This window comes from Harpia harpyja, chromosome 3, assembly GCF_026419915.1.
Source record: "Harpia harpyja isolate bHarHar1 chromosome 3, bHarHar1 primary haplotype, whole genome shotgun sequence".
NCBI classification, from domain to species: Eukaryota; Metazoa; Chordata; class Aves; order Accipitriformes; family Accipitridae; genus Harpia; species Harpia harpyja.
In genome coordinates this window covers 78,693,626-78,717,964 of record NC_068942.1, presented here as the reverse complement: position 1 = coordinate 78,717,964, position 24,339 = coordinate 78,693,626, and positions in this window count along the sequence as shown.

Below are 24,339 nucleotides of genomic sequence, written 5' to 3'. Positions count from 1 at the left end.
GTGGACGGGAGTTTGCTTTTCCCCATTGATGTTTGGGGCTCCGGGAAGCTGAGAGTTAATGTCAGTCCCCCAGCGATGGAGCTGGACGGGTGCTGTCCCAGAGCCCTTGGTGGCTTCTTGCACTCTTTCAAGTAACTAAGTGGCAGAGCATCGATTTTCATCCCCGTGGGTACCCACAGCTCCGTGGTCAGCCACTGATCTCATGTGCAAGCTCTTGCGATGTTTAAGGTGAAAGAAATCTGCCCCGTGAGCACTTTGGGAAGGATCCACATCAGAGGGAAGAAAAAGTCAGGGCTTTAAGATGTCAGAGGTGAAAAAATCTGGTTATGCTCCCCCGATTGCGGGGCTGTGATTGATTGAATGAACCCCGGTACGTTGCATGCTGCGAGCAGGGCTGCTCCATGCTGCAGATCCTGGCAGGTTTAAGGCAATTAAGAGAAATTTAGGGGCAACCCCTGTTGCTGGTCATGGGGAGGTGACCTGGTGTCCTCCTTCATGTCCTGGGGGAGGCTGTGGGGTGCCCCGGGTCTGTGGGGTCCCCACGCCTGCCCGCCCCGCCAACTCTGAGAAAGGTGGTGGAGAGGGGTGTGGTGGGAGCCGGCTGGCGCTGCAGGGGGTTAATTAGGGAGGGTGGGGGGGGGTCTGGGTGGGTGATCCCCATGCACGGGTGGGGGACCCTTCTGCGTGGAGGGTCTAGGTAGTGGGATCCCTGCAAGGGGTAGGTCTGGAGCGGGAGGTGGTCCCCACACGTGGGTGGGGAGATCCCTGCATGGGGGGTGCGTGGGGTGATTCCCACGCTTGGGTGGGGTCTGGGTGGGTGCACCCACGCTGTGGGAAACCTGGGTGGGAGGATCCCTGCGTGGGGGAGGTCTGGGTGGGTGATCCCTGTCCGTGGGTGGGGACATCCCCGCGTGGGGGAGGTCTGGGTGGGCGGGAGGGGGCGATCCCCACGCAGGCGGGAAGGCTCTGGGTGGATGCACCCACGCGAGTGGGGAAACCAGGGTGGGAGGCTCCCTGCGCCGGGGAGGTGCGGGTGGGCGAGCCCCCACTTCTGCGGCTACCCCAGCAGCGTGTGTGTGGGGGGGGGGCTCCCCACGCCTGGGGGTGGGCTCTGGCGGGGGTGACCCCCCGTGCGTGGGAGAGGGGGGGGTGGGATCCCCACAGAGGAGGTGCGGACGCGGGGTTTGGGGGGGGGTGGAAGGCGTCGGCGTCGCGCCTTTAACGGGCGGGGGGAGGCCGGCAGACGCGGCGGACGTGCGGTGCCGCCTCCTCCCGCCTTCCCTCCCTTCCTGCCCGCTCAGCGCCGCGCAGGCACCGGCTCGCCGCCGCTCCGTCCTACCGCCGCTCCACACGGCCAGGCCCGGCTCGACTCGGCCCGCCGCGCCTCACGGTAAGTCCCGCCCGGGGAAGCACCACCGCTCCCCCCCCCCCCCCCCCCCACCTTCTCCGGCCCGGCGGCGCGGAGGGATGGGCCGGGACCGGGGCCTGCCCGCGGCCTTGCCCGGTGAGGGGCGGCGGGCCTAGGCCTCGGCGTGGCCGGGCCGCGGGCGGGTGAGCGCCGGCAGGTGGGCGACGGGGCGGGCTCCGGTCCTCGCTGCTCTCCCGGGGCCGGCCTGGGAGGGAAGCGGGGGTGGTGGGGGGGAGAAGCGGCTCCCACTCGCGGCCGTGGGGGCCTCCGGCAGCCGCCGCTGCGGCTTTGGGGCAGCGCAGCCCCGGCTGGGCTTGGGGGGGGTGTGTGTGGGGGGGGGATCGGTGCCTCCCGAGCACATCTGCCGGTAACCTTCCCGAAGCTAAGTTAACCGGGGGGGGGGAAACCCAACAAAAACCCGATGTATCGGTCGTCTTCCGTAGGTCTGCGTTGTTACCTGCCCGCTGCCAGAAGCACGAACCTGTGAAGGGCGGCTGAGTGAAAATTTACCCCCAAAATACGGTTTATAAGAATTTCCCGGGGCTCTCAGGCCCCTGGATAAGGTTAGGCGTGAAGCGAATGCTGCAGCGCCCGGGTGGCCTTGCAAACTTTAATGAAGCATTGCGCTTCGCCGGCTAAAATAGTCTGGCCCGTTTTTGTATTCCTGTAGCGGTGTTAACTGCGCACGGTAAAATATACTGCTTTTTCCGATGTTCATAGGTTACGTTTGTTGGGGGTATTTTATTTTTTAAAATTGCCTGCGCACTTTGGTACAGCACCGGTGTGGGTTGTGTGCAGCTGTGTTGACCCTGGTTGTGTTAATACCCCCCTGCTTCTCCTGCTCTACTCGCAGCTTACTCCCTTGCTGGAAGCCTTCCTCCCGTGTACAGGCTGTCGAGGGGGGAAGAAAAGTTAAGGTGGCAAAGCTACATCTTTTGTACCCAACTAATGTCCATCGATGAAGTATTTTAATTAAGTAGGTGGTTAGTAAGAATAATGTAGCATAGCATCTCTTCTGCATTAGGCAATGCCAAATGCTACCTCCTAGTGATGCGCATACACCTGTGTGCTTTAGGTTTGTTAGTTTATAACCTTTTTTTTTTTTTTCCAAAGGCTGTGCTGTGTATTTTGAGATCACTGTTAGAAAAACTTGAAGATCGTTTCTTGCTTTGTGGAAGCGAGTTGCGGAAGAGGAGCTGAGGCGATCCTCTGCTGTAGTTATTTTCTGTTTAAAGCTATTTTCACCTCTCTACGTATGACAAGGCAAAAATCCCTCGCTGGAAAGTCTGAATTGATAGCTGCAAAAGTTAAAAGGGGATTGAGTTCCCATGTTCCACCTTTTTTCAGATATTTTTCTGGCCTGTTCTCTTGGTGGATCGCTAATGTCCTCCTGTTTGGTTTGGGCTGGAAGCGTTTCTCTGCCTTGTGGACCTCTTCCCTATAACTGCACTGTAATTTCTGTCTGTGAACACGCTATGCAACTTGCTTTACCACATATTTTTTCTCTTGCCTCATATGCTGATGCTGCTTTCTGCATACTGTGATTAAAATAACTTTTGTGTGTAACTGCAGCAGGGAAGGGTTGGGGTTTGGATAGAAACACTAATTCTCTGTTAGAGTTATTACCAAATACCTTTTTTGTTAGATTTTTTTGTTTTCCCCCACCCTCCCTTTTCTAGCTAGTCTCAAGAAGATGCTTTCTGCTCTCAGAAGTAGCAGCAGTAGGATGTGAAGAACACAATTAGCTTTTAATTTGATCCTTTATGCCCCACTGTCGTAAAACCCTTATTACAGATAACTTAGCCTGCTAACTACTTTGTTTTTGAAACCCCTTGAAGAAAAGGGAAAAACTTACTCAAGCCTGTATAAAACTGTGGTGTTACTTGGTTAGGCATGTAACAGCTTTCCTTTGCATCATCTGCTCTTACTGTTGGAGATCAGATGGTTATGGCTTGAAAGTGTCTAATCATTGCTTGACCGTTAGTACTGTAAACCCAGGGTTAACAAAATCCCTCAGGAACTGAAATTCCCCGTGAATTTCAGAAGTGATGGGTATAGATTAAATACATTTTTGGCCAAGACCCTTAAGCATAAGGACATGGGGGGAGAGGACATGTGTTTTATTTTAAGCATCAAACTTGGTTGCTCCTAATCCCTTCCCCCGCTGCTGCCAAGACACCCACCTCTCGCCATTGACTTTGTGAGAGCTTCAGCTCCCAAGTTTAGTTCCCTGATCATACCCCAATTACGTGCCTGAGTAAATAGTGTGAATACCCCCCCGTGCTGTCCTGGAGGGGTGGTGAAGAAGCAGAAGGCAGGAGGGTAATTCTTCATTCCCGCTATCTGCTCCAAAAGCTGTGACAGCAAGCAGGCTGATAAGAACCCGAGAGCGGAAGAGAGCCCCTGGTCAAGTTTAGTTTCCCTGTTTATAGCACCCATCCGTGCTGTGGATGCCTTTCGTAACATAACTGCTTTTAAGGTGAAAGTTGATAGGTTTATTCTTCGCCCCCATCTCCACAGGAGAGCTGTTGGAGAGCCTCTTCTAAGTCTTGGAGCAATCACTGAATTTCCATCTTGATGGTGTTCCTATAATTTGTTTTTGTTCTGGTGTTGCCATTTGGTTTAAACGGTTGTTTTTCCTCCCTGATGTAATTAGAGGGAGCAATTGGATCCCCTCTTGACCACTTGATTTGATACGTTAAACAAGTCAAAGTCTTTAAGTCTCCTCCTGTTGATTCTCAGGATTTCCTTGTCAGTGGAAACCTTTTGCCTTTACCCATCAAAACCTTTTTAATATAAAGGGAATTTTATGCATCTGTGCTTAGCTCTCAAGCTTTCTGCTCTGTGTTGGCGAAGCAGTGGGATTGGACTATTTTTTAAAAAATGAGTATTTTTGGGGGGGCCTACTTGCTGCACTAAGCTCTCAAACTTTTTGACGTTCCTCGGGTGATTGTTTTAGGCTAATGAGACAGGGAGTTGCTGGGCTAAATCTGTCCCAGACAAATCACTTCTTGTTAATGACTGTGCATAAACTATGGAGATGATAGATTGGAGGATTACCAGCTCATGACTCTTAGGAATCTGTTTGTCCTTTCATTGTTATACAAGATGTCCAAGCAAATAAAACACATGATGCCTTTTAAAAAAATAGTACTTATTTATGTTTTTAGAAATGTAAAAGCTTCTTCCTGTTCGCATGCCTCAACTACAGATGGTTGCAGGAGAGGGGGTACTTCTGAACTTTGAAAGCTTCCTACTTATTGCCAGAATGGAGCCTTTAAAGTAATTTCTTATAATGTCGACTTGTTGGCACTTTTTCCAGGCTGATGCCTGCGATCTCTAGTTTGGTAACACATCTGTGCCTGCTGGTGTGGGCATTGCCTGAGACACTTGACTTCCTGCTTTTTTTGCCCCCATGGCTCTTAACGGTGGCTGTTATTTCCAATGAGTTCGGAGTCGGAGCAACAGCCCTCGCATCGATAAGCACTGTATGTTGATCTGGACTCTGCTGCTTCTTCCAGTTGAAAAACTGGTCTTTAGCTGGTGGGAGGAAGAAGCAGAGTGAATCCAGGTGCTGTTCTGAGCACGGAGACAGTACACAGGCATCTGCAATTCCTGCCATTCCTCTGCAAGGTGGTTTCCCCCCCCCCCATGTGAGAACTAAAGTAGCTTATGGGCCAGGTTCCTTGCATTTGAACTCGTCCTCTCTTGGTCACTGCCATGCCTGTGTGCAGGAGTGCTGCAGTCAAATTAGATTATATTAGAATGAATAAGTGAATCTTAATAAATGAGCTTATGGGGGCACTGTCGGGTCAACTCCGTCCCTAAATATAGGTACTGGGCAGAGTGCAGGCTTGATGCAGTATCTATCCATACAGCAAAATTAAATGGACATCTCCTGGGAATGCATAAATACTGCTGCCTTGCCATCTTGTTGGCCTGGATGTTCCAGTGTCTTGGTATGAGAAATGCCCAAATCCACTCAAATATGAGCATTCTTTAATTGAAGTTTGGTGGGGAGTTGGAAGGGGAAGTCACGTCTGTGGAAACTGAAATAATCTGAGGTGCTGAAGAATCCTTTTTAATGCATCCCATTTAACTAAAGGTGATTTTTTTTTAAGTAAGTCTCTTGGATACTTTGGAAAACAGGGCAAAAGAGAAATGCTTTATTGCATATAAGCACGTGAAAACTCCGGAAAGCTTCTTCTCTGACTCTTTCTAACACAAATAAAGAGTATTGTCTCCTAGTTTAGGAGCTTCAAGCCTTGAATTTTGCTGTGCAATGTGTGTGGGATGGGAGGGAGAGGAGAGGGACAGGAACTGTAAGGTTTGTGGGTTCAGGAGAAATAAAATAGTTACTTTTATGCAGCTCTCCTCCTTGTTTTCTGCAATGTTCTTTGTTTTTTGTTAGCGCTTTGTGGCTACCCTGTTTATCAAAATTCACAGTTCTAAATTCCTGTTACTGAAGAGACGAAGTAGATGACGTTCCTTCCCCTTTTCTTCCCAAGAAGACTTAGAAGAAGAGCATTTTTTCTTTTTCAAACGAAACCTCATCTTTGCTTGTAGATCACTGAGGCTGCATTATAACTCGGAGAAAGTGTCTGTAAATTAGTAATGTGGGCAAGCTACTCATTTTCTTGCGCTAATAATCCCTATTATAAATAGCCTTGTCCTCTGCTAGTGTTAACAGCTCCCTGCTGCTGTCACTGTCAGGTGTGCGGGATTTTCAGTGGTAGTAAAGTATGGAAAGCAGCATTTCTTGCAGGTTTTTGCTCTTTCCCATCGCACACCCTCCCTCCTGGCTGATCCCGCTGCCTGTGCTGCCCTGTCTGGATCTGCTTGCAGCCAGGCAATCCTGCAAATCACTGCTCCGCTTGAGAGCAGCCGGTACACTGCTAACTGCTCCCCTGCTGCAGGAAACATCTTTAAGCCCTTTTATGCTGTAAAGTTGAGGAAATAGAGCAAAACTCCTGGTTTCCTTCAAGTTGTAGTTGAATGGCTATTTGAGCATGAGGGAGGGCTTCTTCTGTCTCAGAAGAGGTGTGTTGATGTTGTCCAGCAAAACACAAGTTCTTGTTTTGGGATTGCAGGTATTAATTGAATAGTTAACCATTTCAGCCTGCCTGTTTGGTGTCCAGTTTATCAAGCGTGTGTTGAATGACCCAGGGAAAATAAAGCTTGATTTCAGAATTATGTGGGTATTGAAGGCTTTTAAAGCCTGGTATATTTATGTCCATGATTCATGGCACTTCCAAAAACAATCCAGCTCTCATCCTGCGGAGGAGAAGTACCTCGGTCCAGTGTTACCATCTCTCGTTTAAGCTGTGTTACTGGCTGGAGCATTATAAACTGAACCTGAGTTATTTTGGGCTCCTTATTCTTTTGCTTCCAAATCCCACTCTGAAAGGGTTTCTTGTAGTACAAATGCTGGCTTAATTCTGGTTTACGCTGTCCTGTATGGACTGAAAATGGTAAGCAGGGTATTTTATTTCAGGGCTGTGAAATTTTAGTGCATCTCATCCTTGTCTGTGATGTGAAAAGGTATCTTTTGTCTGTCTGCAACCGCACAGGAAGGAAGTTGTTGAGTCCAGGAGATAAAAGCGCTATCTCCTCCCCTGCAAGGGGCAAGCTGCCTGCTCCTCAGCTCGGCAGCACTCTGCTCCCGTCCTGCTTCTAGTAGGGCGGAGGGGAAAATTTTCATGGGAAAATGTGAGTGGACTCATAATCTATTTGCAAGTGCGTAGCTGTCAAGGAAGATGATGACTAAGCTATTGCACAAGGTGCAGCTCTTCAGGGAGCATGCCAGGATTGGACCGGATTGTGACTGACTGATAAGAGAGCCTGTAATATCAGTCAGCTGCTAATTTTATTATTACTGGTTTAATCTGACCACTGGCTATGACTACTTTTTTTTTTTCTCAGCCTATTTGCTCTGGGGTTTTAAGTTGAAAAGTCCATGCTCAGTGAGTATAAAGAAAAAAAAGTCCAATTTATTAGAGGAAGTGAATGGTTCCCGAGCCTCTGGTGGGGAGTGCTGGGTGGCAGGAGCATTTAAAGCTGATGACTTGCGTTTGGCTTGCATGCATGTCTGTCTGCCAGGCGCCTGCCCTGTGCCGCTGCTGGGCTCTCGCACGGTGTTGTCCACCTGCCCTGGCGTGCAGGCAGGATGGAGGTGCTTACCTTCCCATTTAACAGAAGGGAAAGTAGAGGCTGCGTGCCTGCAGCTGAAGATGCTAAGAGGTCACCAGCAGACCAGCTGCTGATGCCGTTCTCTTGGTCCCATTTGTGATCTGGCCCCCAGGGCATGCTGCCCCAGCTTTGCTGTGCCGCCAGTTAGCTGGTGGGCGAGTGGGAGACCGCTCTTCTGCGGTGACCGAGGCTGTTCCCGCGCACGTCTTCCTTTCGGGGTCTCTGCTGGGGCATGGGTGGGAGGCGAAGCCTGGTCGCAGAAAGCGGCGTTTCTTCCTGCCTCCCAAACTGGTTTGAAAGGCTGCTGTGATGATTAGTGCTGCTTTGTCTGCTAAGTCATTGCTTATGTTGTGCAGGGACGTCCCAGCTTGGCTTTCATGTAGGCATTCCCTTAATGCTATGCTGTGCACAGACCCAAAAACAGGTACATGAAACCGGTTGCAGCATCTCTTCTGCCCTTGTCCGTTTCAGCTCCAGGTATACCCAAGAGCAGCACCATGGTTACAGCAGATCATACCCAATGGATCTTTCATGGGGCATTTTCAAATCTGAGAAGTGATCTGAGTTTAGTGGTGCTGTGCCAGGAAGGGCCCTTTCCCTTGGGGCTAGGCGGGAACTTTTCTGCCTCCTTTAACTTGCTGTTCTCCGGGGAGACTCGGCGCGTTGTTCTCTTGGACCAGGCAGCGTCTGCAGTTCTCAGTGGGGTGTGGTGCTGGGAAACTGGCAGAAAATGGAGTTTACGGGTGAATGCTGTATCCCGTGTCACACCTACTGCCCTTTGCTTGTGTAAATACCTGTTGGCACCACCGTGGCTTCAGCTGTGATGGACTGATAAAGGACTGTGCTGCTTTTTCTTTTTATGCTGCCTTGTTTTGTATTTACAGCAGTGGTGGTGGAGGTCCATCAAAGCTTCACTTCTCCAAGTTCAAACTCTGACCAAGGAGGAGCTGTTTGCCCTAACGTTTGCTGAGAAGGTGTCCTCGCCAAGCCTGTCCTAGCATAGACAAAGAGAAGTGTTGTTTGGAAGAGAGGCATCTCAAAACTTTGGAAACCACCAAGCTGCAGGGAGGATTTATGGAGGTTGTGTTAGGATTTTACTGGGTTCCCTGGACTTTCCCACGGCAGCTCAATGGCAGTACCAACAGTTCTCCCTTGTTACCTTCACCTAAGGTCACTTCCATATCTACAGCCTATGCTACACTACCACTAGGATTGGGTTGCGTGCTAAATTTAGTAAACCTCTTTACAGCTTAGTGTGCGCGTGTGTATGTAAAAACAGATTTTTTTAAAGTAGCTTTTAATGGGTTAGAGCCTAGTTCAACATGCATAAGAAAGCTAGGCCTCCTCTGCACAGGTGGTAGTACACCAGGCCAGTTGTGGGAGGAACAGGTACACCACTTCTCCGCTTTGGTGTACTTCAACACACGGATTCAGCGAGGTGCGGAGCGCCGTGGGTGGGAGGGAGGGTTGCTGAGGCACAATTATGACTTGCGTAACACGGTCTGCAGTCTGAGGCGTGTGAATAGTGCTAGTGAAGGGGTTAGGTTTCAGAAGTTTTAAAGGCTTGTGAAAATTCTTGGTCAGATGTTTCTATTACAAGCCTGCCTTTTCAGCCCCCCACCCTCGATCTCCCAGTTTCTGCCCTTTTTTCCATGCTGTTTGTGTGCCAAAAGAATTTCTTGGCTTCAGGTCCAGTGTACCTATTTCTAAGTAGATTTCTTAATACCCGCTCCCCATTAAAGGCTACTGGAGTAATAGTTTGAGGTGTAACCAGAGTTGGAGGCAAGTAAGTTTAGATCTTTGTGGTTGCAGTGAAGTGTTTGTTCAATCCTTGCATGCCAAAGGAGGAGCAGATTGTGGGACAACAAAGCAAGGGGAGTGAGAACCCAGAGAAGCATGAGACAAATGACCTCAATTACTCTGCATTTCTGTTGCTGAGTGTTTTTAGGCCTTTTTAACAACCTGGTATGTTCTCAAGTTCAGATCAGTACTGTGCTGATCAGTAAAGCCGAGTGTGTTGGGGCGGGTGTGTGTGCATGTGTTATGAGGCTGCTTTTGGGGAAGAACTCTGGGATATTGGGTTATTGATTTGAACTCAAAATTCTGCAAACAGTGAAATGCATATTTGAAGTCCCTTTAGGAAACTTACAAGCTTGGTCCTTATGGTCAGAAGTGGAGAAAACCAGGAAACCCTTAGAGATGCTCTTTGAACACATCTTTTGGGGGATTCATGTGTGGTGTTGTCCAGCTCCCAACATTACGCTGTATCTGGGGTTGTGCAGTGAACTGGATTGTGGAACTGGGATCAATATGGCTAAGGAGTGTTGCAGGGTCTGCTGGGCTGCTGCTCTTCAGAGAAACATCAGCAAGCCTCAGCATTGCTCACCTGGGGAATCAACAGCCACACGAGGAAGGTGGTAAAAGAAAGTTCCTTCAACACATGTCCCAGGTGTAATTCAAGGGTGTTAAGCAAGTCTGTGGAGGAGCTGGAGCCTTTTCCCTGATGCTGGAAGGGAGATCAGTCTCCTGCTCTGGGTGTTTAAGACAAGATGCAAATACTGCCTTGGAGTCTACCGAAATACTGCACTGGTTCCTGAGTACGTGACCCACTTAAGCTGCCTGCCCAGATCCTAAAGGGTCCATGCGCTGAGATGACACTAACTGTATATCATTTCTTTATGTGCGAGTACCTTCAACAGACTGTTAAATGAAGCACAGAGGGGTTAACAAGGTGAAAAGATACTTTATGGAGAGGAATGTGTGGTGCTACCATTTAGGAGCATGTATCCTCAGTGTGGAAGTGGAAAGGATGGTATTTCGGTGGAGCTATAGCCAGTGCTGTAGTACAGGAGGTGTTTTGGATAGGTGAAGAGGTGAGCTCTCAGTGCTGCCCTTGATAAATGGGCTACCTGCAGTGTCTTGAAGGAGGGTGGAGAGGGACATTAACACCTCACCTGTCTCAGTAGGGAAACGACCACAGTTCAGCAATTTCTTAAACTTCATGTTGTGCCTTTAAATTGAGTTAAAAGTTCCAGCTCATAATGCAATTTATACTTTGAAATACACTGGGGTAACTTGTATGGTGCCAGTGCTGCAGGGATTGCTTTTAAAGCCTCTTCTGTTCCTTAACCATTTCGAAACTGTATTTCTAAGAGTATCAACAGCACCATATTCTACAGCATAAGGGATCTGGCTTGGATATAGAAGTGCTATCTTTATGCCTGTATGATAACATACTTTAGGACAGCTTTGCTATGGAGCAGTCAAATTAACTCATATCTGCTGTGGAAGTCTTGCCGATGGGATTCTGTTCAGCCAGTACAAGTTTGTGCTGGAGCAAAAAGTCAAAATATCGGTGTTGTAGGAAGCCCATCATCATCAGAAGCTTCTGTGATCCAAATTCAGTCCTGAATGTACCTCTAAACATTCCCTGTGTTTCAGGTGTTTTATAAATACAGCATGAACAATGTTTTAATCAGGCAAATGGTTTTAAATTTAATGCACAGTTGTAATAAAAGCCAACCCTCTTTTGCAGGTGTTGTTCCTAATGTGACTGGATTAAAACTCATTGATTGCTACTAGCAAAAGAGTGGTAGATGCTTCTCGTTATCAGTTAAAACATGTTCCCTGCAGTCCTAGGGCTCTGGTTCACCTCTGTAGCTAAGTGGCAGGAGTGGTGAGTAGAAGTCCGCTGCTGCTGTATGGCCAGGTGAAATAAGGTACAGCACCCATGCTCTATACGGAGGCTGCAGATTCACCATTGCAGCATCGAGCATCTCATTGGATTGATGATTGAGAGCGTTTTTCCGACTTGCAGTCAAAATGCATTCATGGCCTGTTACTACCCATTTGTTCCTACGCCAGCATTGTCCTCTGGCTTGAACTCCACCCTGCAAGGTATGAGCTGGAGGAAGCCAATCTGTTGGGTATGGCCCCTGTTTGCTTGGGTGTAGTTCAGAGCAGAGTAGCTGTACGTGCACAGGGGGAAGCAAGGGTAGCAAGTAATGCCTGCTCAAGCCTGGCTGTTTGGATTTTCTGGTGTTTTTGGGTCTTTCTGAACCATGACTGTGGTATACAGTATTAAAAGCAGATATAGGCATGCTGATGCAGTGCTTAGCCAGCTATGTAGGGTGAAGAGGAGGCAATTTCAGCCTGGGGAGGCTTGTAGTGCTTGTACTTCTTAAGTCCTAGTTTGGTAGTTGTGCTGTGTACTGTTGATGATAACTCTATGATGCCTCTGTCAACTTACAGGAACTTTGACTTCTATATGTTGAGTCTGCATTCCTCCTATTGTTTAGCCTAAGCTGAAGTTGCCCTTTTAAAATCTTGGGGTTGAGAACTAACTGCATACCTGAGTTTTAAACTCTTGTCATACTTGAAAATTTCTTACCACTCTGTGAACTTTGATTGTTTAACTGATGGATACTTTTATCCAGCTTTTTTCACTATACTGTATGTGGTGAGAAGAGAGAAGAATCTTGCCTGTTCATTTCATATCCCTTTCCAGCTGAAAAAATATCAAGACTTAGCCTGATAATGGGGTACAGCAATCTTGTTTCAAATGCTGCTTTCTGATGGTCTCACTTAACTAGGTCTGTGCCACATTTACAGTAATTTTGATGCAGCAATCACGCTTTCTTTGCCTTCAGAAAAAACTGAAATCACTCAACTTCTTAGACATAAAGTGTGCAGTAAATAATATCTTAAAACTTCAGGTAGGTAGAAGAAACCACATAAAAGCATCTAGATCTGATATGATTCACAATCACTTAAGAGTTTTTATTTCCCTCTGTGACTTAACAACTCTCTTTTAACTTGCAGCCTGTTGCCAACGCAGGTCAATCTCATTTTCCTCTAGGAATTCAAATAGAGGAGAGCATCCGTCTGCTCTCGGCTTCTCCTTTTGTCCATTGCTGTTTAACAATAGGATTGTTGAGTCACTGAGAGGTTAACGAAGCACTTTTTTTTTTTTTTTGGTTTTGTTTTGTTTTGTCAGTGGTCCAATCTCTTTGTATAGTTCTGTCGAACAGCACACTGAACAGAAATAATGGGAAAATCTTGTTGGTTGAATGACCGGGGTTGTCATTTTGCAATACCAGGGTAAAGACCTGCTTAAGCTTCAGGCTTCTAGCTGTGTACAGGGTGGCTGATACAAATCCCTCTGCAAGAACATTAAATATTAGTTTCTCTGTGTCTTTTGCATTCAGCAGTGTTGGAGCTAGGGGTATCTGAACGATTACAGTTGGTTCAGCAGTAGCTTCCCATTTAGTATTTAAAATAGTTTTGTTTACGAGTCTTTTGGGGTTTGGCATTAGAAAAAGGGTGAATTGTAGCCCTTAATTATGAAGTGTGGGAACAATTGCAGACAGGCAGCGGTCCAGCTCCTCTCTTACTGAGTGAGCAATGCTTTTGTGCTGTGCCATCCCACTGCACAAATGACTGTAGCGGGCTGTTGCTAGATTGATTGGTTTTGATCCCTTTTAGGAAGGGGTTTGAAAGCTCTAATTTTGGGTTTATCACACTAGTCCTTCAGGCTCCTGCCCTGTTGCTCTGAGCAAATCTGTTACTGTGGCTGCCCCAAAGAGCTTCCCATGGAGGCAGCTGGCAGGGGGAGTGCGGGATTAAAAACCAGCTATTAAATCCAGTTGTACTGGGACATCAGTGGCTTGGCTTACGTAGGTGCAGTGGCAAAGTAATTGTGAGGAAACGCTTGAAGGTGCACTGTTTTGCTGGCAGCCTGGCCTCTTTGCATGTGCAGGCGATGGACAGCTTTGAGGATTTTGGGGAAATTAAGCTTGGGAAGGTGCAGGATGGGGTTGTGCTTTGTGGCATGTGGGTGAGCTGTGACTTGCTGGATGCCACGCGGGGGAAGGGAGAGATTTCTCTTCCCCTATCTCTTATCAGCCTGTAGGTGAGGGCATCCCTTGCTCAGCAGAGCTGGGTGGTGATGGGACTTGCAGAAGTGTCTGCCGGTGGCAGTGCTGCAAGAAACTCTCACCTTTTGCCTCCGAAGCACCTCTCCCGGCTGGGTTTCTCCTACAGTTCAAGTCAAAGTGCACCCATTATCACTGAGGCATTGCTGTTTGCCCCAGCCATGCCTCCTTTCCAGGTGTATCATCAGGCGACAACATCGTCAGCCGACTCGCAAACCGCACTTGAACCGTGGTGTGCTAAGCTTCCAGCAGAGCTCATGCTGGGAAATGGAAAATACAGAACTCCTCTTTGGGACACAACTTCAATTCCCCTCCAGGAGCTGCTGAGCCTCTGTGGCAGCTGGCATACGTATGGCAGTGCCTTCTCCTGTTGGGAATGTTAAAAATACCTGCTACAATTTTCCTTTTCCACATACCAAAATATATTAATGTGCTGCTGCTTTGATTAGTCATTTCCTCTTCCTTTGTGCCTTTTGCAACAGGGTAAAGGACTGCGGGCGCATACTTCAGTAAAATCTTGTGTGGTTAAGTCTGAAACGAAATAGATTCTCCTGGGTTAATACCTGTCTTTGTTGGCAGAAGACTTCTGTTCTTATGCGTTAAATACACATTTAAAAATAAGTCTGGATAAAGTCACTTTTATGCTGTTCATACTAAGAATATCTTTGCTGGCTGAATTATTTTCGTAGGGGAAAGAAATTCTAATAGGAACAAGGTTAATAGTCCTACTGTGAATTTAATATATTCTTGCAGGAAAACTTTGGTGATACATTGCTATAGGAAAATTTCCAAGTTCTCTCATTTATTTCGAGGCTTCTTGTCTTCCTCTTGTGCTATCACCTTCGTGCACACATTCTTCTCCCCTCCCTGAGTTCCTGTGAGACCTCGTTCAATGTGGGTGGAAACTTGGTGAAAGCACCAGCATGACACTGCTAGGTTGTACATAGCTCAGTTGTAGGATAGTTATGGCAGTCTCCGCACCATTGGGGTGTGGAGGTACAAAGGTTAATAAATTCAGTTATATGGACCTGCTTAAACATTGCACTGAGTGACTTGCTGACCCTTCAAGGCTGAATATTTTTTGCTTCTCCATTGCTGCTTTGAGAAATTTGGAGAAGAGCTTTAGCACCAGGCAGCGTGGAGACCCGCAGAACAAGTGGTAGGTTTAAAACCTTCTTGTGTGTCTGCAGAAATTCGAGTAGGCTAAAATGTCAGCTGACCAATATGGTTAAGGGTATAGTTGAGTAGAAATTCGGAGAATTGAGCAGTAAAGACAGACCTCTTTGTAGGTATGTGCAAACTTCAGAAATATGTCCCCTAAACAAATTGCCATCCTTGTTAGCAATCTGTCGTGGTTTTCCCTTCATTCTGGCACTGGGGACATCTGCTTTGCCCTGGATTCAAAGTGGAGGACAGCTTGTGCCTGCCTGGGGAGGTGAGGCATGGGCAGTGGTGGTGCTCCTGCCAGGCAGCCTGAGAATAAATGGCGTTGGTGGGGCTGTGTGAGGCTCCCAGGGAGGTAATTACCTCTTCTGGGATGCATAGGCAGGTAATACACTTGGGTCTTTTCCTTGACTATTTGCAGCTCTTGTATATAAAAACCTGGGTGGTTCTTTTTTTTTTTTTTTAATGAGCATTAGCTTCCCAGTACTTGGATGCCATTCATACTTTCACAGCAATCTGCTAAGGCAAAAAAAAAAAAGCTGGACTCAAGGCTTTTTCTTCTTTTGTTTCTGTCTCCTCTTATTTTACATTTATTTTCTAAAATATAAACAAGAATACATAATACAGGAATGTTTATTTAGATAGTTATACTTACCCTATACACTGAGAAAGGGAAAAGGTTTCATTCCAGCTGTTTTTTCTTTGCAGATTGCTGTGAAAGTATGAGAGGAATTTGAGTCCTGAGAAGCTACTGCTCATACCTGCTTTCCTCTATCCTTCCATGCTTGCAGAGACCGAATTGGATGTAAAGAGATGAAAGGGCTGTAGGAGCCCCAAATTTCTCAAGTGATGATCTTGAAATTTTTTTTACTTGGAATTTGAGGCTCTGCCTCGTTTGTGACCAGAGGGGAGTCAACTGTGTAATTGCTGTGGGTGCCATAGAGCTTGTTTTAATCAAGTTAAAGTAATAGAGCATGGCAAGGGTAGGTGCAGAAGTCTCAGAATAAATATATTTATTCTAGTGCAACTTATTCCTCTGTCAGAAAAAGATTAAGCCGTGTTGGAGTAAGATAGCCTGATACCCTCACCTGGCCTTGTTTTGGCAGAGCCAACTTTGGGAATGACGCTGCATGTGGTTATGTCAGCAGATGGAGCAGGGGATAAGATGGGTGATGGGCAGCTTTGTGACCCCAGCCGAAGGACGTGCAAACAGTTGTGCTGGTAATGCAAAACCCCTGTGTCCTAGGAAAGGGTGCCGTGCTAGCTGAAAGAGCCATGGCAAAACCCCGAGCAAACCCAGCCGGGCTGTGCAGCGCTCTGCATTGGAGCTATCGTATCATATCTGCCCCCGGCTTCAGGGGATCGTAGCTGTGCTCTGAGGCTTTCTATGGATGCGAGGTGAAGATTATACTGTGAATATATATTTATACAATAGACCACAACGGATGTCAAAAGGCCTTTGTTGAGGTGCATAGTGGCTTTAAACTTGTGTAAATGGCTTTTGTGTGCAGTAAACCCAAGCTCCTATGGACTGTCACATCAACTTGGCTTGTACAAACCTCTGTTAGCTTTCCAGACAGCTAATCAGAATAACAAAACAGGCATGGCCTGATTCCTCCTTCCCATCCAGGTGCTGGGCACCAACAATTAAGCCAAAAGGCTTAAATCTGAACCGGGCTCCTGCTGCTGCATGGGTTTGCGTTGCAGGAGACCCCTTGATGCTCGAAAACTACATGACGTGCAGAACTGCTGCTCAAACTGGTAATCTAAACTCAGCTTTGGCCATTAATCTACTACCTTTGTCTCTTATTTTTAGTATGTAATCCTGCATTAATATGGCCTTGGCACAACCCCAAGTTCTAGCATTGCCTGCAAAGCCAGAACTAACAAGTTAATCAACATTGGGTTTATTACAATGCATTGTTATACCTTGAGCAAACCTGTGAAAGCCATGCATTGCAATGCAGCTGGGCAATGCTGTGGTGAGAACAGTGAAGGTTGTTTCTAATCAAGTTGGTGTGTTGAGACTTAGAGATGTAAACTTAATTCTTTTCTGAAACATGGCTAAAAGATACAGCTGCCTTGCTGGCTGGGTTTGTTGGCTCTATCTGGCAGCTTTGGAGAAGTGAGACTTGACTGCTGCCCAGCTTGTAGAGGCAGTGCCTCTCTGAGCAGCTGTACTGATATCTTTCCCTGCCTTAACACCAGCAGAATTCTTCATGCTGGTGCATTGGTATGGCTACTTGTGCAGCCTTTTTTGCTGTTGAACTATGCCTTCTGATGTAACCCATGCGATGCAAAGCAACAGATGTAATGGGGGATCTCCTGGCTGTTCGGAGCTGCTGTGTGAGTGACTGACCTTGGCTGCTATCGCTGCCTGCTTGGGATGCAAGCAAAACAGCAAGCTGAGAAAATCAGTGTCTGTGTTCAACCTTTAGTTTAGATTTTGCTGCTCTTTGGTCCTGTGTGAGAAAACACAGTAAGTGTTTTTTTCCCTTCATATTTTGAGAAGTATCATTTCCCAGTTCCCCGTGCACAGAAGTGAGTGGTGATTGAAGAGCAAATGTCGGATCTGGTCTCTGCTTGCAAAGAGAGCAGGGAAACGGGAAACGCTTACCCCAAAGACTGCAAGCTTGCTGCTCAGGTGTTCAAATGCCTCTTGAATAGTTCACGGTGGTATGGGCAGAGCACGTCTGTACACGAGTGTGCGAAGGAAGGAGCTGGGGAAGCCTCAGGGACTCCCTGGAAATAGCGATGGGCAGACGCAGACTTGCTGAGTAATGCCGAGAGCCCTGTCGGGGTGCAGTCCTCCCCCAGCCCTCTCTTCCTGGAAGAAGGAAACCTTTGATCCTTTACAGGCATTTTGGAAGAAGGTAATGTAGAGATAATTTGTTATCTTCTGACTTTGGAGATAATAGATGTGTGTGTGTGTGTGTGTGAGAAGTTAGTGATTTTAAGGGAAAACTTGCAGTTTCTGAGTCTGGTGGGGCCAAGGACACTTTCCTCTGGCCCTGATTGGGTGCCAGCTTTTATCCCAAATAACATCCCCTCACAAATACTGTAAGAAATGTTTTGGTTTCCTAAGACTTTTCAGTCCTGAACAATATAGAATCATAGAATCATTTAGATTGGAAAAGACCCTTAAGATCATCAAGTCTGACTGTAAACCTAGCACTGCCAAGTCCACCACTAAACCATGTCCCTAAGCACCACGTCTACGTAGCTTTTAAATACCTGCAGGCAGCGTGCCTCAACCACTTCCCTGGGCAGCCTGTTCCAATGCCTGACAATCCTTTCAGTAAGGAAATTTTTTCTAATATCCAATCTAAACCTCCCCTGGCACAACTTGAGGCCATTTCCTCTCGTGCTATCCCTAGTTACTTGATAGAAGAGACCAGCACCCACCTCACTACAGCCTCCTTTCAGGTAGTTGTTGAGAGCGATAAGGTCTCCTCTCCTCAGCCTCCTTTTCTCCAAGCTAAACAACCCCAGCTCCCTCAGCCGCTCCTCATAAGACTTGTTCTCTAGACCCTTCACCAGCTTTGTTGCTCTTCTCTGGACACACTCCAGCACCTCAATGTCTTTCTGGTAGTGAGGGGCCCAAAACTGAACACAGGATTCGAGGTGCGGCCTCACCAGTGCCGAGTACAGGGGAACAACCACCTCCCTGTTTCTGCTGGCCACACGATTTCTGATATCAGTGTCTTCATGCTCATGCTTTCGTGAACCCCATGGGCTGCTGGTGTGACAGGGTCTCTGCAGTTTCGGGGTATTTGGGTAAGGTGCTGGGCAGGAGGGCAGAGCATGGTTTTCCAGCCAGTTCCTCGCTCTGTGCCAACAATGGGTGTACATGCTTTTATCCCTGGATAAATGCGAGGTTGCTCATTCCACTTTCACCGATGCTAATTCCAACTCTGGGCTTTATCCTGCAGCTCAGGTGGTTTCAGGGTGTCAGCTGCTGCATGGTGAATCCCTGCCTTGCCTTATCTTGTATGAACTTGCCTGGACAGCCAGGCTGCGGTGGCAACCTGCACGCTCCTGGTGAACCCTTGCAGGCGCTTGGACAAGAGCAAGGTCATCTGCCAGGTAGTGGTGGCAACATCGTGTAGCCGTATTGTGCTTCTGGCTTGCTCTTGGCACTGCTGCTGCGTTTTGTCAGGTGTTGGCTCTAAAGTTGTATTAAAAAAACTCTGAAAGTAAAGGCTTTTGTTGAAGCAAAGCTACTCTTTTCTGGAATTTAATAAATAGAGTGTCTGTGTTAACTAACATCAAGCAACTGAGAGCAGACAGAGCCCAACAGATGGTACAAACAGCGGCATGTTTGGAATGGAAAATATTTACCTAGAGGGTATTTGAAGCACTGAGATTGTGCTCTGCAAATGGCTTAATTGTATCAGTGTAATCAAGTGAAGAAGAACAAGATTTATTGACAATTCTCATTCTCCTCTTGCAGCTAGCAGTTTGTAGGGGGTGTCAAGCACTGTTGAACTTCACTTGAACAGGTCTCTTTCCCAGAGAAGAGTAACTTTAATATGTGAATGGCTTGGTCTGTGATTTCGAGTGTCTACAGCTTTCTTCTGTTGCACAAATCCTACTGTCAGGGCAAGTATTTCAACGAAAGAAACTTGGAGCTTGAACTGCTGTTCATTATGCTTTCCCCCCAGTCTTAGTTTTGAGAGGACTTCTGTGAACAGAGCATGGAAATACAGCTATACAAGTAGAGTTTAAAAAGAATACGAAAAGTAGGTTAAATTTTGCCATCCGGGTCAAAACTGGCAGGGCCGTTTAGACCTTCAGCTTTTCTAGATGGTGGATGCTTTGTGCGTGCCTCCAAGTTGTACAATTTTAAAAGTGACCTGTGAGAAGATTGTGTGTGATCTTACTGGGACCTGTGCTTTTTTCCTTACATAGGTGGCAGGTGAGATTTATATGTAATATCTTATTTTCCTGTCTCAAAAACAGTGTTCAGGTGTAGTCGGCTCCTTGCTGCTGTTCTCCAGGCAGTGTGTGTTTTGGGAATGGGTAACCCTTGAATGGGAAAGCTGAGGAGGACCCAGAGTTATTGCATGGGCTCCCTTTGTTCCCAGTGCTGCTCACCTGCTGAAGTTAGCCAGGTGTTAACAAACTTGGAGCAAGTTTGATGGACTGAAATCCCTGCCTGCTCTGACAGCTCGGCTTTCACTCTCTGCCTCTTAGTGTCACATCACAGAAGCTCTGCTGTCTGTCATCTCTCGTCTTGGAGCGTGAAGAACGCATCTTGTTTTTTCAGTGACATATAGGGCTACTTAAAAAACCTAAACCAAGCCAACCTAAGTTCTAACTCTGCAGTTTTTTCTTATACTGTAGCAATGCTCATAGTAAATGAACTGCCTTTAGGTTTTTGTGGCAGCCCTCCTTGCTAGAGCTTGAGCCCTGCAGTGCTTTAGTTAATGCTCAAGAACAAAGTCACAGAGAGCTGGTTGCTTCTGCTGTATGGATGAGGAATAGTCATGGAGTGGGTAAACATCTTGTTTAGTATTGTATTTTATCTGTGGCAGATCTGGGTTTAGTTGCCTTGTCTAGCCCAAGTTGCTGGGTATCCTCTCCCAAAGAGCTCTGGGGGAAGATGAGCTTGGGAGTGAAGCTGTTTTCAAGAGGATCCTCTTTGCAGCTGGCTGCTAGTTAGCAACATGCTCCATGTGTGCAGATCAAGGAAAAAATAGTTATCTATTTGAGGAATTTATTGAATACAGATAATCCTCCAAGTCTTCTTGCCATGTTCCTAGTGACTGTTGAGTGTGATGGTTTTCTTTTAGTCTGCTTGCCAGCTTGAGAAAATCCCAGGGAAAATACCCCAATTAAAGAAGCTGTTGCCTTAGCTAAATCGTATGTGGTATCTCTTAAACGGCTTAGTATTAAAAAAAAAAAAAAAAAAAATTACCTTTGTACCTATATTTTTTCCCCCTTTTAATGTTGGTTTTTCAAGGAGGCACAAATCCCTGGAGATTATGTGCATCTTGGGACCCAAGCATTTATGGAAGCCACGCTTCCAATGTGCTGGGGCTAAGCTATGAGTGACTCATTAGCCAGATGGAGCTATAATTTATTTCTGTCTTCTCAAGTAAGCTAATCCCCTGGACCTAAACTGAATGAATAACCTGTGAAATGTGGTATCTGTTCAGGGTGAAACTTGAGATTTAAATGCAAAAAGCGAAGGGTGTCTTAGAAAATCCAGGGCAGTGTTAACTAGCAGAGGAAGTCAGGTGCAAGCAATAATACTGCACTGGAGTTCAGAAATAGTTGTTTTCTGGGGCACGGGCTCTGTTTAGGGGAACAAAAGTGCAATTCTTTTGTTAAACGCAGGATGGGAACAGTAACAGAGTCTGTGTGCAGGCTGGGACAGATGTGGTTTGTTCCCCTTTTTCAGAATGACTAAAGGGATGTTGTGAGTTCTTGAATTTACGAACAAGACGGGAGCGTGTCTGTAAGTGGGGAGCCTGGCACGGGTGCTGGGCAGCCGGGCTCTAAGGAACGTGCCTGATAAATATCAGGTTAAATATAAAATGGATAAAAGGTGAGTATTTAACCAAATACCTGGAAATTTAAATGTAACTGAAGTTGCTGTGCCTCTTGTTGGCAGTAGTGAGGAGATGTATATGTGTGATTTCTGCTGGGTGTGCCTTGCCTGGGGATTGTAGTTTTGAGTGGGTAGAGAGCTGATGCAGCCGCCCTAGGAAGTTGTCCGAGGGAGGGCTGCGAGTGATAAGTCTTCTTGCCAGCACTTCTGGAGGGGAGAAGTAATATCTTTGGGAGGGTGTCTCGTGTTTCCATAGCTAACAGGAATGGGAGGGATGGTAAAACTAAATCCTGGGGAGCAGTTAAGCTGGTATGTAAAGGTGTTTTAAAGTTAATGTAGCGTTTGCTTTTTTCTGGTTTAATAGATGGAGCTTCTTTGTCCTGTTTCTTTTTGTATGGCATAGGATTTTTTTCCCTCCAGATTGCTTCTGTTTTTTCCTAGATGGCTTGTCAATGTAATATGGAAGTAAATGGGAGTAGAGAAACTTTTTTAGTGATTGTAGATTGTTGGAGGACAACTGGAAACTATGTGTGAGCCCAAACACTGCCTTTTTACCCCATGCCAAGGATGCCACTTTATAAAGACACCTTCACAAGGGACGCATGGTAAAGAATGTCATCTTGTCATTCTGCATAGAAGCTAGCAGCAATGGTATCGTTCTAGAAGTGATTTTTAAATGCCCTTGCACATGCTGGGCTGAGATGGGAAGTTAGTATATTACCATCAGAGCAGAGCTCTTGTTTGCTCTTCCTGGGTGTGCTTAATCAATTCTAGTTACATCCTGAGGCTTTTATTTGTGTGGTGGTGTTGTTTGTGGTGTTTGTGTGTGTGGTTTTTTTTTTTTTTTGAACCCTGCTTCCATGCTGCATTTGTGTATGTGAAATTCCCTGCTGGACTTTGGAGATCAAATCTGTGTGCCTCTGATCAGTGTTTGGGGTGGAAGTGCTCATTTGGCTCATGCTCTGCTTCGCCCTGATGGGCGAGGGGAGGACAGGAGCAGTAATTGGGTCTGTTGAGGCTCTGAAACTCATCATTGCAATGCTGTGCTCTGGATCTGGCACAGGGTGCAAATGAACCCATTGCACAAGTGGAGGGAAGTGCAGGGAGAGGAGAGCAGCGTGGTGGACGGAGGCTTGGCAGGGCTTGCATTGCTTGGCCAGCTCTGAGATCAGACCTCATCTAGTCGAGTACATATTCCTTACTCGGACTAGCTGTTATAATTATGTATTTATGGCTCCTCTTGGAAGTAGCTAAAGCTTTTAAATATGTCTAGCCTCTCTGGTCTCAAAGCAACGATCATTTTCTGCTCATACTTGGCCCTGCCTTGATGACCATCGCGCCTTCTGACACTTGATGTCTCGAGGCTTTACGATGTGTGTTTTGCTGAGCGTGATTTGACCCGAGCATCTGGTGTTGGGTGCTGGGAAATGTGTAGGGACGGCTGCAGGGTGTGATCATCCTGCCTTGGCTGAAGCTATCAGATGAATTTACAGCCAGCTGCGTGCTTGTGTATCAGCAAGGCAGAGGTGGGCTGTTCTGGGCTCTTTGTGGTTAGGTATTGTAATTCTTGCAGTAATGTATTGTAATGATCAACTTAATTACACTTGTGAAAAATCTGCTTAATTACATATTTACTTTGGGGATTAGCTTGTCCCGTAAGCATTCAATATTGACTTTGGCTGAGATAGATTTTCAAGATCTGCTTCCTTCAAGAGATGACTAATATTAGATCACTTAGTGCAGGAAGCTGGTTTTATCAAGTAGCTGTAGCTAATCATTTTGAAAGCTCTAGCTTAGTTTTGAGCATCTGTGCTTTTTCTCCTCAAAAGACAAGCTTTTCCTCCCATCCCTCTCAGCCCTTCTGAAACTTTGTGTTGGATATAATTCTAGACCCGAGCCTTTTTGGTGAGCTCTGCGAATGTGGAAGATGAATACAAACTGGGAGGAGACTTAACATTAAGACAACTAATGAATAATTAGTGTATTGAAATGTTAGTCTTTTATTTGGATAACTTAATAGCCAATTAGAGTTCCCGTTCCTTGCTTTCTGTGCCGCTCAATGCACTGTACAAATATATTATCACAGTAACTCCTCTCTGTCCAGAAACTATTACATAGAACAACTCTTCCCTTTTGAGCTAGAGCCAGGCTCCAAACCAAGCTCTTTCCAATGTGACAGGATGGCAAGCCAGTTTACGATAGCAGCTTTCAGAACAGCCAGGAATTGAGGTAAAACAACCTTAAATGTAATACTATCAGGTATTTAAGGAGTAATCCTCTTTCTGCCCAGAAGCAACGAGAGCCTGTCTTCTCCCTGTACCATGCAACTTCTACATGGACTTTATTCCCTGTGCCCTCAGTAGGCACTTTGATTTTCTTTTTCGAAGTAGCAGTGGAAATACTCCAAGCAATATTACTTTAAGGTGTGGGGCAGTTCTCTCTACAGTTTTGGGGGTCATCTCACTTATGTCTAAGCCTGTGTGAAGCCCTTATCCTCAAGTTGGTTGAGGAGAAGCAGAAGGCAGACTGATGTATGACTGTGCCCAGAGTCACTAACAGTACAAGCTTCCCCAAGTGCTGTTGGGGACCTTTGCATGTGTTGGCTGTGTTGGGGGATGCTGCAGCTGGGCAGTGGTTGCAGAGAAGGTGACAAAGATTATGAGAGAGACTGTTGTGATCTAACCCCAGCTGGCAACTAAGCCCCACGCAGCTGCTCGCTCACTCCCACTGCATCAGGATGGGGGGGAGAATCAGAAGAGTAAAAGTGAGGAAAGTCATGGCTTGGGTTAAATACAGTTTACTAGGTAAAGCAAAAGCTGAGTGCCCAAGCAAAGCAAAACAAAGAATTTGTTTACCACTTTCCATGGGCAGGCAGGTGTTCAGCCATCTCCAGGAAAGCAGGGCTCCATCACACCTAACGGTGACTTGGGAAGGCAAATGCCGTAACTCCAAACAACCCTCCCTCCCTTCTTCCCCCAGCTTTATATACTGAGCATGATGTCGTATGGTCTGGAATATCCCCTTGGTCAGTTGGGGTCAGCTGTCCCAGCTGTGTCCCCTCCTGACTTCTTGTGCCCCCCCAGCCTACT